Genomic DNA, 16,935 nt, shown 5'->3' on the forward strand with positions numbered 1-16,935 from the left:
CTCTTCATTTCATCATTACACACTCCAATAATAGTAATGACATATTGCAACATAGGAAAACTACTACCTACACCACAAAGTTTTACCAGGATTTCATACAACTTCATATATATACGAGATCCCACTCAAAATGTAAGATCTCAACACTTCAAAATAATAACGACGATGTTCCCTATTTATCTCTATCACATCTGATCTGGTATGGGTTCAACAATTACACTCATGGATTCGTCACTAGTGGCAACCTCACTATATCCACATCAAATCACAATAAGGCAATGATTGCCTCTTCAATTAAACAGCAGAACACCACACATGCACACAAAAATCTAACACATGAAAAATACACAATCACCTCTCTGCAGTATCCGATATAATTATTTAAACCTGTAGAATTCGCATAATTATAGCCTCTCATGGTTGAACTAACTCTGATACCAATTTAGAAAAACTACCAAAAACAAACATAATTACACAGCAGATACAAATCACACTATACTTTATTGGTTTATTGATAAAACCATAGTTACATAAATAAAAATAGATGACAGACTAAATCCATTAAAAATTCTAACTTAAAAACTCTCAACCATTAACAACCAACTCGTAATACACACCTATGTTATATACATCTATAACATAGATGTAAAAATTATTTCACAGCAAATTATGTTGTTGAACATCAGTTCTTATTACTGCACTTTAATTTCCATTCCATTCACCTCAGTGCTTAATAGTACACTTTAATTTCCATTCCATTCACGTTTAATGTCCATTCCATAGTATAGGCTTTTGCCTGCCCATAAAATCCCTTTTCCACTTCGCTCATTGAAAAACAAATCCCTTTTCAATTTCCCTCATTTGATCAACCCGGCCTTGTTCCTTTTCCACTTGGCTCATTTGATAGACGTCCTGTACCTTTGCCTCCTTTTCTGGAGGAGGAGACGATGTAGCACTGTCGTTGTTCGTATTCTTCCAGTCTTTGTAAATAACATACAGAATCAACTGCAATGCTCCGAGGGCACTTCCAGACCCATTTGGTACCTGTGCATCCATAAAACCATTGAAAACTTTAACAGCTCCATCTCATTAATACAGCGCTAACATAGAGGTACACTAGAATAGAGTTATCTAAATTCGGGTTTTATAAGGATTTTAGGTTGCAACGGTAAAGATTGCAGGTAAAGGCATATAATGGAGTACTGAACGTGTAATGCTTAAAAATATTTACTTTATTCTTTGTTACTTGTAGATTTTAAAGGATAATACACTGAATTAAAAATATTATATCTACAGTTTTGATTTCGATCATGCTATGCAGTCATGTTTAATGATGTTCTCAGACAAGTAATTTCAATACTTACCTATTTTATTTTGTTATACAATTTTTACTTTTGTAGAAGATCTTTATGCTTAAGGTTATTCAATCATGAAACAGAAAATTGTTTAACTAAGATACCCAAAAGGTGAATGTTTATAATTGTCGTGCAAATATATTTATCATTGTATCGTTAAACCTACATAAACGAATGGATCGTTTCCCAAGAGGCCGAATATGAACCAGGAGGTGCCGCATAGGAAGACAGAGAGACAGGAAGAACGGCATATGCTTTACGCTCTTCGTCTTAATCACCAACCTCTGCACACCATCGAAATCGCGCTTCGGGTCACTTCAGGTATCATACTAAGGCATAAACGTAAATTGTTGAAAAAAACCGCATTCTCTTGACCGTTATGCTGACTTAAACAATGCTCACTCAAAATTGGTTTTGCAAAAGAGGAAGTAGAGAGATTTACCATTACTGACAGAGGAGTCCCGTACATGCAGATGGAGAAGATGGCGCAAACGAAGCCGCAAAATAACCTCCTAACTTGTCCGCGCATTGCCAAGAGCGATACCAGGACGACCATTGCAAAAAAACTGAGAACAGCTACCAGAAGGCCAAATATCTTCACCTGTTTCATCCACCGTCATTCAAAAGGGCTCACCCTCCTCAGAAACAAATTTATTAATCAATACTATACTTACCCTGTATTTCTTGTCGCGAATATAGCAGATGAACACAACTGCGTAGAAGAATTCTATGACGGCGCCAGTTCCGTTGACCGTGCTCATAAGAAGGTTATTGGGTGATACAAACGGCATGCCATACCATGCAGAAAGCAAGCAATTCAAAAGCGTGGAAACATACGGAAATCCAGAGAACTGTTCTGTCGATTTGTTTTTAATAATCTTCCAGAAAGTAATTCCGCAAAGTACCTGTAGGATCATAAACAATTACGAATTATATATGCATCAATATGTTTCCTCATAAATGAATACATAAGTTGGGAAAACTCACAAAGGAACTAAGAAGAGTATAAGGGCAGTGATGTTGCGTGTCATGAAAGAACAAATGAAACATCAAGAAACCGGCAACAAGCTTCTTGCATCCAAGAAATTAAAGTGGATAGAGCGTGTATACCAACCGAAGATCCCGAAAAGGAAATGTATATTAAACATTTTACTATCGTCGGTCCGATCGACGCTTGTGTAAGTGTTTAGATTCCGTAATCACTTTGCTACAACAAACGATTAACGGAGTGGAAGCAGATCATCGATGGGCAGATGCTTCTGTCAAGCATGAACAACACCAGATTATTTATAAATCTTGGAGTAGTAGGATATATGCGGTGTTAAAATATGAGTTCCTGAGGCATCATGATTCATGCAACATATATCGTCCACCGTCACTTGCCATCTCACCTATGATGCATTTACTTGCCATCGAAATTACCGACGTTGGCTTTTCCTGGGTGAGGCGGCACTGGAATTTCACATTCACCGAAACGTAATCTTGATTCCATAAGCTCACATCAAGTTTCACGTCACTACATATGTTGACTTTTTTTATAACACATTAGTTTTAACACTGTCTGCACCCTAAAATTAAAATAATTTATACTTCCATTTTTATAATTCAATAGTTTAAGTGATGATGTCAGGCTGGTTAGTCTTCGGATATCTAATTGACCTCAGTTTGCTTAGTCTTCGGATATCTGTGTGGGTTATGCTAGTTTAATTGAATATTTTCATAGTCCAATGGTTTGATAGAGGTAAGCTTGTTTCATTTTCAGATACTTGCGAGTCATGTTTTTCAATTCAATTAGTTATAGTTTTGGCAGAAGGGTTATAAGATACTTATATTACAAAATTAATATCTATAATTATTTTATAATACGAAAAATAAATATTTTAAATAGACATTAATTAAGGTCAGCTTGCTTTGCTTTCGGATGCGTCTATGGGTTATGTTAACGTAACTGAATATTCTCATAATTCAATGGTTCAATTTTAGTAAGGTTGTTTCGTTTTCAGATTCCTTGCGAGTAATGTTTTTATTTTTTAATTGAATTAGTTAGAGTTTTGACAAAAGGGTTATCAGATGTTTATATTATAAGTTAATACTTTATTACTATTTTGTAATAAGAAAAATAGAATTTAATTGATTTCACTTTGTTTTCTTGTCCGATGTATGTGAATTGTGTAATCTTAATTAAAAATTTTAATGATTTCATGGTTTAATTTAGGGGTTTTTCTGTTGCGTTTACAGATAGCTTTGTGTTATAAATTTGTTTAGTTAAATTATATATGAATATTAGAAAATAGAAGTTAATTGTTGTCACTTTGCTTTCTTGACTGATATTTGTGAATTGTGTTATCTTAATTAAATATTTTAATAATTTCATGGTTTAATTTAGGGTTTTCTTTGTTTTGTTTTGAGATAGCTCTGTATGTTAAATTTGTTTTGTTCAATTATATATTAATATTACAAGTTGTATATAATTGGAATAATAAATATATAATGTAAAATTATTTTTAAATATTTTTATAAAATGTTGCATTTTAAGAGTTGTGTTTTATTTATATAAATTTAAAATATAAAATATTATTGCGCTAAGGTAGTGTAGTATGAGTTAGTAGTGTAATTTAGTTTGTTTTTGAGTAAAGTTATGTATTTTTTTAAATAAAAATAAATTGTTAATTCAATTTGAATATTAACATATTTTATAATTAAAAAATATATATACATAAATTTTAATTAAAAATATTATTGATATTATAATGATGATGGTGATTAACGTTCATTGAGACGAGATTTTGGTCTATCGACCTAAAGAAACGAAACGAATTATTTAGTTCGATTTAAGATTTTATTCCTATGCTCAAAAAGCTTGGAGAGAAACCTCCCAACTCACTATAATTTTGACATATTAAACCTCCCAGCTCACTATAATTTTGACATATTAAAAGGCTAGGAAGGTCAGTATTGTAACAAAGATTATGAAACTGAGATCTAATGTGGTTGTAGGCGGGGCACTCTAAGAGGAAGTGATTTTCATCCTCGATGTTCATACCCGCACTCTAATAAGAAGTGAATTTCATCCTCGATTCTCACAGAGATGAGAGATCCTTTCCATCCATGGTGTATTAGGAACTTGGTAGTTTCACTATGGAGCTCATGAGAGTTCGTTCTAATCTTCGCTATATAAATTTTCTTCTTTGAGCTAGTTAATATAGAGAGATACTTTTGATATTCTAGGGTAGGGTTGATGACCTCCTTATAATATATTAATTTTCTTTTAGCTGCTAAAACTTTCTCACACCACATTTTTTCTTTGAATTTAGAAGTGACAATATTTTAACAATATTTTTAATGTTATTAATGTTTTGCAATGCAACATTCTTGTCGATCTCCCAATGGTTTGTGTCTTTATATCAACCTCGTTTGAGCCTTAGGTGGTTTTGGCTGGAATTTAAAGCTAGCTTAAGAAGTCTATGATCTCCTATGTTATTGAGTTGGTGTGTAACTATATTCACATTAAACTTTTATCTTTACCTTAAACAAAAACATTTTAATTATATAAATATATAATTTTTAAGTATTATATATAGATATATATATATATATATATATAGAGAGAGAGAGAGAGAGAGAGATATGCTTTTCCTTTTATATTTGAAATACTTATTAAATATTAATTAAATAAATTTTTCTTTGCACATAAGCATTTCAACTATCATATCCACTTTTTATAATTTATACACAAGGAATATTTATTATTTGGTAGCTGGATAAATTTTTCAGGAGGCCTTTACATGAGTAGATGTCTCTACTCGATCTCCACTCAGCTTCCCCTATTGTGGTTGCTCCACAACCTCCGGAAGCTGCTGAACCAATCGTGGCTCCTCCACAATTGTCTGAGACTTCTTCTAGCGCTGCATGTTGAGAGGTAATATACCCTCCCTCTCAACCACCAAGTCTCCATCAGTTGCCATGCTGCTCAAGGCTTTGCATGCATCTTGACCCTCAAGAGCATACAAGTTCTTGACCTGTGAACCGATCTGCTTCACCTGTCTAGTGATGATGTGTCTAAAAAAAACCTTTCCATTACTGAAGACTACATCATAGCCTTTGTCTTCCAACATCAAGATCGACACCAAGTTTCTCTTCAGTCCTGGTACATACTTGACATTGGTCAAGGTAAGGTGAGCTCCATGCTCCCTCTGAAAAATAACCATGCCTTCACCTAAGACACTATACTTTTCATCATTACCCAACTCTATGAGTATTTGGAGATATTTCTCCTCGAAAGTACTGAAAAAACTCTTATTGCTGGACATGTGGAAAGAAGCTCTACTATCAAGAAACCAACCACTTCCTACCATGGATGAAACCATGCATGCGAAGACTGTGAAGCAAGTGCCTCACCTTCAGATCCTTCCCCAGATCCCTTCTTGGATTTTCTCTGTAGACAATTTGTAACAAAATGGCCCACCTCATGACAACGAAAGCATCGTACTTTTGATTTGTCAAACTTCTTCCCACCATGGGAAGAACTGGATTTGGAAAGAGAAACCTTCTCCTTCCCCTTCTTCGCCTTACTCGTTAAGGCACAATGCTCTTCATCCTCCATGGATGAAGAACCGTCTCTGGTGCTCCGTTTGATCTCCTCCTACATCAAATCTGACCATAGCCGTTCCCAATTTAGCAGTTTCTTTCTTCCATTAACTGAGTCCTAGTATCTATGCCTGCGCTTAGGAAGGCCAAGGAGTGCTAGACTCACCATGTCACCATCAGATGTCACAACCCCTGCACTTGCAAGCTCATCCCTACATGAGGTGAGCATGTTCAGATACATAGAGATGATGTCATCCTTTTCGCACTTGATCTTTCGAAGTTTGTCCTTCAGTGCCAGCTTCTTCTGGTCACTGTTGTTCTGATAAGGATCTTTCAATGTTTTCCACAACGAAAATGGAGTCTCCTTCCCATGGAGGCTCGAGACTATGTGATCTTGAACTCCCTCCAGGATGATTCTTCTAGCTCTAGCCACACACTTCTTCCATTCCGCCAATTGAGTAGCATCAGTCGGCTTCTGGACTTCTTAATCTAAGAAATATTTTAGATTGTTATCTTCTAATACTGCCTCCATGCGATCCTTCCAGGCTATATAATTCGAACCACCATCAAGGGCATATTCAAGTCTCAAACCATAGAATTCCATCGGTGAAATGGATGTGATAAGAACTTAATTCAATACTCAGAAACCACAATCTTCTTCCTTCTTGTATACCATTCTTTCTTGATCACCTGTGCTCCGATACCATGTAGAATTTTCTCTACAAATCAGCTAACTCACTGATATCATGTAGAAATTTCACCTACAAATCAAACTGATATATGCAATGTACTAAAGCATAATACTAGATCCACATCTACCATAAACTTTGCGGAAGCTAATGAACCATGAGCAACATCAAGCATGAACACATATAACTGATAAGAAGGAATCAATCACACATAACACAGAAGAATTTATCTGGGAAAAGCACCAGCCTAAAAACCCATCTCTGTATTATCATTCAAGTGGAAATCCTCAAAAAATACAAAAAGAATCAGCTCAAAAGCTATCTTTCTCTCTTTATACTCTGATGATGTAGCTCATGGACTATCTAGGCCTGAATATATAGGCTCCACAAGTCCTCCAAGCCCCTATTTCCTTGCGCAATTTTGATTAGGGTCCAATTACATAACATGTGTGAATTGGCCCAAATCATATCTGCTGTCACCTCAGCTCCAACTACACAGTACTAGAAAGAATAATATTCCTTCCTCATGCAAGGAATATTCACTAGGAATATCCTAGCAATTGATAATACACTATCCCTCATCTGATCTTAACTGGGTCCTTGTTTGAACTAACATGTATCAGTTATCCACGAGTGAATACTCAGTTACCTGAAAATACTAGCTGTCACATGCATGCAAGCATCAACAATCTGAATCTCATTAATTTAACAACTTGTTAAATTAATCTAACTCGACTTGACTAAGTTAAACTAAGTCAACCGATCCTCTCAATATAGAATAATTCCTCACTCAGTGGAGAAAATGAAGGACACATTCACCAATCAGTGGAGAAACAAAGACTTTGATTTTCGTTAACTAATTAACTCAAACCGATTTAACCAAATTCGAATTTTACTTCCTATTTCTAGTCCAGGGACTGACTAAAATAGGAATCCACACTGCACTGCTAAAAATAAAACTTCTATTTTTAGCACTTCCATTTTTCATTATTTGTTGCTCAATCCAGCACTGATGCCCAAACTGTTATTTTTAGCAATTTCTTGTTGCCAATTTTCAACATTAGACTGATCTATGTGGTTGTTCATTCTATAACCTCATTCTTGTGAGAAACACCTCAAAAAGTGGAAAGGATCCAAAAAAAACTCCTCCAATGCTTACCCAAGTCAGCCATAAAAAATAATATTGCATCACATGATGCTAAAATATGTTATTCACAATAAGGAAAAAGGTTGTTAACATGTAAAGTTTTGTTGGTCCGAAGGGAAAAGGGTCAAAACTCGGAAATAAAGTATAGGAAGCACGTACAAAAACTACACCCAACACTTTCAATAGAAAAAATATTTATTGAGAGGAGTGTAAATCTTGAAGATCCTCTACATGGAAATCTAAAGGAAACATCTCAACAACTCAACCATTTCCAGATGAAGGTATTCCAGATTATGATTCTTCATGCACTTCACATGAGAATTCCAAACGTAATGACAAGGTCATAGAAGATACGGATTGACCACAACGTTTAACACATAAGTGGGAGCTCATGAGTGATATCTTAGATGATAGTGTAAGGATATTTGAAGTGGAAAAAGTTCCACATGCACTTAGAGTTACAAAAGCATGCATGACCATGCACTGGTATGCAATCTTATGAAGAGGCTAAAAAAAACTTTAATTGGGAAGAAACAAAAAAGGAAGAACACAATTTGCTCATTTCCAACCACATATGGGATTTGATTCCATTTCTACCAAGTCAAAAGCGTGTTAGTTATAAAATGATATAAGAACCAAAAATAGAAACAAATTGATGGGAATCAAGATGTACTAAGAAGCAAGGTGAATTAGTATTTTACAAATTTTACACTTTAATCAATGATTCTATCTAACTAAATTAACAAGTAGCGAGACAATAAGAAAAATGTACAATAATTTAACTTAGAAACCCTTCCCTTTGCAAAAAAAACACAAATCTTGTTTTTATTACTATGTAAATAAAAAAAAAACTCTATTATATCAATTTTTGTGACCCCCTACTACCAACCCCTTAGATGCAGTCATCACTTATATCACTTGCTATGATAACACTTTGTACCACTTGTATGATACCCAATAAGGAAATGCAATCATCACTTGTACCACTTGTATATACCCAATAGAAATATGCTGAGAAAGAACACGATTGTTATCTAGATATTCTTCAAAAAAAATTAGGCTAGGTAACACAATGACCATCTCAGCCAAAACAAAATACCTTTATTAATATGGAAGGGTGATATGGAATGGCCCCTATAATAATACAGAGTTCAGATTAAAATTGATTCCAATATAAATCTTTTCCAGTCTTTATATCTCTATATATATCACTGTTATGAATAAGAAAGAACTTACTGGTATTAGAACCCAAACAGAAGTCCAAACATTTCTTCATTTGAAAAATTCTACAGTTAATAATCTCAAATGGAACAATTGATGACGCTAATATGTTTACTCAACGTATCAAGTATGATTTCTATTCATGCTTGATACTCCGATATGATTTCCATTCAAAACTTTTACTTGAGAAGCAGAAGCACCATCCGCTTTTGCCTGCCCATAAGATCCCTTTTCCACATCGCTCATTTGATCAACGCCCTGTACCTTTGCCTCCTTTTCTGGAGGATGAGACGATGTAGCACTGTCGTTGTTCGTATTCTTCCAGTCTTTGTAAATAACATACAGAATCAACTGCAATGCTCCGAGGGCACTTCCAGACCCATTTGGTACCTGTGGATCCATAAAACCATTGAAAAATTTAACACCTCCATCTCATAAATACAGCGCTAACATAGAGTTACACTAGAATAGAGTTATCTAAATTCGGGTTTTATAAGAATTTTAGGTTGCAACGGTAAAGATTGCTGGTAAAATCATATAATAGAGTACTGAACGTGTAATGCTTAAAAATATTTACTTCATTCTTTGTTACTTGTAGATTTTAAAGGATAATACACTGAATTAAAAATATTATATCTACAGTTTTGATTTCGATCATGCTATGCAGTCATGTTTAATGATGTTCTCAGACAAGTAATTTCAATACTTAACTATTTTATTTTGTTGTACAATTTCTACTTTTGTAAAAGATCTTTATGATGAAGGTTATTCAATCATGAAACAGAAAATTGTTTATCGAAGATACCCAAAAGGTGAATGTTTATAATTGTTGTGCAAATATATTTATCATCTATTGTAAGTATCGTTAAACCTACATAAACGAATGGATCGTTTCCCAAGAGGCCGAATATGAACCAGGAGGTGCCGCATAGGAAGACAAACAGAGACAGGAAGAACGGCATATACTTTACGCTCTTCGTCTTAATCACCAACCTCTGCACACCATCGAAATCGCCCTTCGGGTCACTTCACATATCATACTAAGGCATAAATGTAAATTGTTGAAAAAAACCGCATTCTCTTGACCGTTATGCTGACTTAAACAATGCTCACTGAAAATTGGTTTTCCTAAAGAGGAAGTAGAGAGATTTACCATTACTGACAGAGGAGACCCGTACATGCAGATGGAGAAGATGGCGCAAACGAAGCCGCAAAATAACCTCCTAACTTGTCCGCGCATTGCCAAGAGCGATACCAGGACGACCATTGCGAAAAACTGAGAACAGCTACCAGAAGGCCAAATATCTTCCCCTGTTTCATCCACCGTCATTCAAATGGGGATCACCCTGCTCGGAAACAAATTTATTAATCAATACTATACTTACCCTGTATTTCTTGTCGCGAATATAGCAGATGAACACAACTGCGTAGAAGAATTCTATGACGGCCCCAGTTCCGTTAACCGTGCTCATTAGAAGGTTATTGGGTGATACAAACGGCATGCCATACCATGCAGAAAGTAAGCAATTCAGAAGCGTGGAAACATACGGAAATCCAGAGAACTGTTCGGTCGATTTTTTCTGAATAATCTTCCAGAACGTAATTCTGCACAGTGCCAGTCGGATCATAAACTAGAACAATTATGAATTATATGTGCATCAATAAGTTTTCTCATTAAATGACGACATAAGTTGGGAAAACTCACAAAGGAACTAAGAAGAGTATCAGGGCAGTGATGTTGCCTGTCATGAAATAACAAATTAAACATTAAGAAGCCTGAAACAAACTTCTTGGAACCAAGAAATTAAAGTGGATAGAGCGTGTATACGCACCGAAGATCCCGAACAGGAAATGTATATTAAACATTTTCCTATCTTCGGTGCGATCGGCCCAGTTTTGCGCTTGTATAAGTGTTTAAATTTCGTAATCACTTCGTTAGAACGAACGATTAACGGAGTGGAGGCAGACCAATCGATGGGCAGACCAGGCACTAGTGAAGCATCAACAAAAATAAATGCCGGTGGAAACCATGAACAAAACCAAATTATTTATAGTTCTACAGTCTTAAAATATGAATTCCTGAGGCATCATGATTCATGTTACATAAATGCCGGTGGAAACCATAAACAAAACCAAATTATTTAAAGTTCCACAGCCTTAAAATATGAATTCCTGAGGCATCCTGATTCATGTTACATAAATTAGTTCTGATAGAAATTACGGACATTAGCTTTCATGGGTCAGGCCGCCCTGGGGATATGACGTTCACCAGTACGTACGTAATTTTGATTCGATAAGTTATTCCGATCACGTTTCATATATTTTTATTATTATTAATTAGAAAAATAAATATTTTAATTAAAAATATTAATAACATAATTGTAAAATTATTTTTAAATACATTTAGTTCTGGCAAGTAGATTATAAGATATTTATATTATAAGTTAATATATTTTTATAATTGGAAAAATAAATATTTTATTTAAAAATATTAATCAAATAATTATAAATTTATATTTAAATACATTTATAAAGTTTGCATGTTAAAGGTTGAATTTTATTTATATAAATTTAAAACATAAAATATTATTGTGTCGAGACATTGGAGAATGAATGAGTTGTGTAAATTACGAGTGAGTTTAGTAATTTCTTCAATCTTTAATAGGTAATTAGGTTATTCATTTTTTAAAATAAAAATAATATATCAATTAAATTAAAAATTAACTTGTTTTATAATAAAAATATGAAAATGAATAATGTTAATTTGTTATTATATAAAATGAATTAGGTTTATTGTGATATTTTGGTATTTCTTTTGCAAATATTATTATTTATAATTACTTGTGAATATGGTTGGTTGTGAAGTTAAGACTAAAGCGGATTGGTAGATGTAAATGTTACTATATTGTAATAATAAATTATTATATCATTTCTTTGTTTATTTTGAAAGATAATAAGAGTTAGTAAGACTAAAGTGAATTCACACATGTAAATGTTAATATATTGTAGTGAATAAAATATTATTTAGTTTATTTGTTTATTTGGAAAGATAATAGGATTCACCCCATGAGTAGCTAGACTCCCCACTTTTAGGAAACAATTAGTATTAGTTATGGTCCAAGAAATGACAGAAATATAGACAAATAAAATCCTCAAGTTTAGAAAAAGGGGTGATCTTTTTTTCTATGGCCACTAGACTTATCATATCTACAAATAGATTTCATGGGTAAAGATCATGTAAAAAGAAGATTGTGCGAGATAAAGACAACCTAAATTCAAATAGAAGATACCAATGGTATATAAAAGCAATCTAAATTCAAATACAAGATACTAATGGCACATAAACACTAGACCTCTATAGAGAAGAAGCTTAGCAAGAATTTGTAGGACTTAGGGCTTGAGGAGATGAAACTTTGAAATATTGTTTATTGCTTCCTAGCAGAAAAGGAGTCTAGAGCTCAAGAGCTCAGAGGGAACTACTAAGATGAAAGACCTAGGGCTCAAGAGCTTAGACGGAACTACTAAGATGACAGTTCATTGGTTCAGAGCAGCGTGGCAGCTCCTATTATATTTTTAGAGATTCAGATGAGTCGTTGAGTTATTTTATATGAAGTTGAGATTGAAATATGCCAAATTCTATTTTTTTTATTTTAAGCATGTGACAAAAGTGGTTGCAAGCATCTATAGATTTAATAATGTGGTTATTAAAGAAAGAAGGTTAATAATGTAATAGTGAATCTTATAGAAATGAATCTGTATAAAATAAACTATAAGAGAAAATGTGTCTAACATGTGTCTATTATATGGTAAAGAAGGCATTCTTTATAAATCTTAGAAAAAAGAAAGCCAATCTTATAATGAAATTACGAGTCCTTTAGAGAGAGAAAAATATTTGACCTTGTTGGGTGTGGAGCATGATTATCATCCTAATTTAGAGGTCTTTGTTTTAGCCGGATGTATACCCCAGGAAGATTGTATACCCCTCCATGCGGGGGGGACTTGTCCCCGCCACCCCCTCGGCTGGGGTGTCTGGGGGCTAGCAGTCCCCTGGCAGGGGTTTCGGGGTAACACTACAAAGACCGAATGGCATGACCAGGAACTCATAATGGCCTTCATGAGTTCTGAAAGAAGTCTCTGGAATGTCGACTTCCTTCACGCGAATTTGGTGGTAGCCTGAGCGAAGATCTAGCTTAGTGAAGAATTGAGCCCCATTGAGTTCATCCAGCAAATCGTCAACCACCGGGATGGGAAATTTATCTTTGACTGTCAACTTATTGAGGGCCCTGAAGTCTGGACACATCTGCCACTCCCCATCTTTCTTGAGCACCATGACCACCGGTGATGAATAAGGACTAATGCTGGGACGAATGACATCTTCTTCTAAAAGTTCCTTGATTATTTTTTCTATTTCATTCTTTTGGGTGAACGGATATCTATATGGGCGCACATTTGGGGGTTGGGCCCCTGGAATCAAGGTGATGCTATGATCATGTTCCCCTCTCGAGGGTGGAAGCTCATGAGGCTTGTCAAATACCGACAGATGGTTATTTAAAATCTGTTGCATCTCAAGATGAATCGGCAGAGACTTGGTTTCGACTGCCTAGATGGCATTAAATTGAGCTATAACTCCATGATGGGCCTTTTTTAGCAATTTTTCCATCCTATGCGAGCCGATGATAGAGGGAGCTCCCGCCTGGAGTCCACAGAGGGTATCTGTGGAGTTGTTCTGCTTAAAACTCATATATAACTCCTGGAAATCCATTGTGATTGGCCCACGAGTGCGAAGCCATTCAGCACCGAGGACAATGTCGCACCCTCCCATGTGTATGGCAAACATGTGGGTCTTCAACTGATAATCCCCCATTTGAAGTTTGACATTTTCACAGCGGCCTTCACATTTCATTGTGCCCCCATCCGTAATTCAGACTTGGAAGTTAGAAACTGCTTGTACAAAACAATGCACTGCTTCTGCGACTTTTTGATGGATGAAATTATGTGTACTTCCACTATCAATCAAGACTACTATTGGGCAATGTTTAATAAAACCTCTGATTTTGAGAGTTTGAGGTGAAGAAATCCCTACCAAAGCATGCAGCGAAATAACTGGTTCGTCAGCGACATTGTCCTTTTGGTTGTCCTCTTCTACTGCCTAAGTTCCTCCAGTGGTGGATCTTCCTCCGATGAGCTGTAATTAGTGGCATCAATTTGAAAAAATTTTGGCTCCTTGCATTTATGACCTGGGGAGTATTTTTCATCATAGTAGTAACATAATCCTTTCTTTCTTCTTTTGGCCATTTCTGCAGGTGACACCTTTTGAACCTTAAGTGTTTGAGTCGTGCTATGAGCTTGTGGGGGGCGACCCTTAGCAGTGAAATTTGGGCGGCTGTACTGGGCTGCTAACGCACGTTCCACGTTACGAGCTACCTTACAAGCCTCCGTCCATGTGGGAGGGTGGTGCAGTAAGACGTGGGCTTTTATGGCTTCTTTAAGACCACTGATAAACATTCCGTGTAGAACACATCTAATAGACCCCTAGTGTGGAAGGCTAAGGCTTCAAAGGCTGTAATATATTCATCCATTGTGCCAGTCTGTCGGAGCTTAGTAAGACGACCCAAAAAAGAAGATTCCTGGTCAAAGAGTTCTGTAAGAGCTTTTTTGAAGGAGTTCCAAGTCCTAAAAGGTACATTGCAATGTTGATTCCATTCCCACCATTGCCACCTTTCATTTTCCAAGTACATGCTCCCCACTATAAGCTCAGTCTCATTATCTAAGATGTTATTCAGATTGAAATACTGCTCCATTTGTGCTATCCATGCTGCCGGGTGAGAACCATCAAATTTATGCATATCCAACTTGGGAGGTCGCGGACGGGATTGTTGGTGGGGGCCCTCGAGGTGAAGAGAGTGGCTAGACTCACCCTCACTATGTCCATTGCCAATATATGCCTCCTCATGGGCTTCCTCCTTGCCCATTGGGATTATGCTTGGGATCATGCTATTTAGTTGGTCAAGCTGAATGTGGAGGGATTGCAAGGATTCTTCAAGTTTGTCCATCCTTTCATTGGCCATAGCTTGAGCTCTAGTTTCTACCATGCACTGGCCTGATGTTCTTGAAAATTGGGACCGCCTAAAAAAAATTTCACTAAGAATTGAATGGTACCACCGTGCTCAGCTCGTCGTCCTGATTCTGATGGGCTCGATCACCAATAAGCCCCCCGGGAGATCTCAAACTTTTTTTTTCTTTTTCTAAAAACTCCTAACGGAGTTTTACTCCTTCCTTATGAATATTGCAGTCGCCAAATCCTCAAAATGTCAATGCTGCCAAAAGTCCTGCGAAAATTATACCCCGGTATAGGAACCCCACACAACTACTCAGATCTAGTGGATCTGAGAGATCTGAATGGCGGATCGGATAGCTCTAGGTGGCGGAGCAGACTGCTGCTGCGGATATGATGGATCTAATAGATCGGAATGGCTGGTCTACTAACTCGGAACTGTGGGACTGATGTCTGCTGCTGCTGCACCTCTTTACACGTTGATCTGGTAGAGATGATGCGTGATCCCCAGATAGAAAAGGGAACTATGGTCTCGAGGAGTATCAGGTGCTACAGATTGCAATATACATAAGGGTCTGACAGTAGTACTCGGTCCAATGTTTCAAGGCTCTAACTAAGGAGGATCAACCGTACCCTTAGCCGTACAACCTGACTACCTTATTGTACAGGCGAGTAATCTCTCCGAGTGCTGTTCTCGGTGTACTGTAGTAGCAAGATGGCCGACGATTTATCTATGGCGAGGTTGCAAAGGAGCTAAGGGGCTTCGGATATACCCAGAAGGTACTTGGAAGACAGTCCGTACGCGGTTCTGTCTAATGCGCTACTACTCGAAGGGTTACCCACAGGGGTTACAAGGGAGTCCAACAAGCGTGACCACCTCTTGTATTTCCTGCGTCCATGCCTCCCCAAATCCGCAGGTTTATGTGCTCAACGACAGATCTCGTGGTTTAAAGACGCCGGAACACGTCTCTAGCCAAAAAAATAAAATTTGCTAAGCAATGGAGATCCAATTGGCCCTAGAAAGTGCTCTGATACCACTTGTTATGCTCTTAACCTACAAAAAGATACCCAAATACAAAATATGTGAAGAAAGATACCTAGAACATAGAATAGTGAGAGACAACAACAAATATTTTATTATTTAGAAAGCAATGTTTACTGGCCTCTTCGAGGGGGCAACCTCCAATAGAGGAAAGCTCGATACAAAAATAAGACACAATGCTCCTCATAGGGAGTCTCTATCCTTTATATATGACTCATACATGAAATACCAAGGATCAATACCATGGGTTTTATTAATACCATCTATCTAATACTACGGCCCATTTGAAACTAACTGTGGTCCCGTCATTAATTGCGAGTTAACCACTTACAATTATTAATATGGGCTTTATTGACTCTTGACTATGACTCGATCCCATTACATAAATAAGGGGGTTAGGGTGGGACCCTAACATGATGCTTCTAATGTTAAATCGTTGAAGGACGAGGGAAGGTCACAAAGTATCTCCGCAAAGATGAGAGATTTCTTTGACTTGGATTTAATGAATTCCAAATCAAACTCTTGCAAAATGACTATCCATTTAGAATATTTTCCACCCAGCAATTGACGTGACAAGATGTATGTCATAGGGATGCAATCTGATACAATGGTAGTTTTGCAAAGGAGAATATAATGTCGAAATCTCTGTATAGCTTTAACGGATACCAAAGCTAACTTTTCAACGTATGAATATTTACTTTCTGTATCATTAAGATTGTGACTTAAATAATATATAGGATGTTCAATTCCATTATCTTCTTGCACTAAAACCATACCGATGGTTGTATCTGTAGCAGCAATATACAGGTAAAAGTCTTTTTGATAGTTTGGGGCATACA

The 16,935-nt window shown here is 36.3% G+C and overlaps 2 pseudogenes across 1 annotated transcript; both read right to left on the minus strand.

Moving 5' to 3' along the window:
* Nucleotides 1–825: 825 nt before the first annotated feature.
* Nucleotides 826–6,171, minus strand: LOC149184977 (bidirectional sugar transporter SWEET1-like; annotated as a pseudogene).
* A 2,951-nt stretch (nucleotides 6,172–9,122) lies between these two features.
* On the minus strand, nucleotides 9,123–11,002 carry LOC149184978 (bidirectional sugar transporter SWEET1-like; annotated as a pseudogene). Its single transcript, XR_016256833.1, has 6 exons — nucleotides 10,832–11,002; nucleotides 10,705–10,741; nucleotides 10,385–10,604; nucleotides 10,153–10,310; nucleotides 9,875–9,994; nucleotides 9,123–9,389 (listed from the first exon to the last, which is right to left on the minus strand). The product of XR_016256833.1 is annotated as a bidirectional sugar transporter SWEET1-like (transcript).
* Nucleotides 11,003–16,935: the final 5,933 nt, after the last annotated feature.

Source organism: Pinus tabuliformis, chromosome 3_2, assembly GCF_031772625.1.
Source record: "Pinus tabuliformis cultivar Carrire ecotype Pingquan chromosome 3_2, CPIR1, whole genome shotgun sequence".
NCBI classification, from domain to species: domain Eukaryota; kingdom Viridiplantae; phylum Streptophyta; class Pinopsida; order Pinales; family Pinaceae; genus Pinus; species Pinus tabuliformis.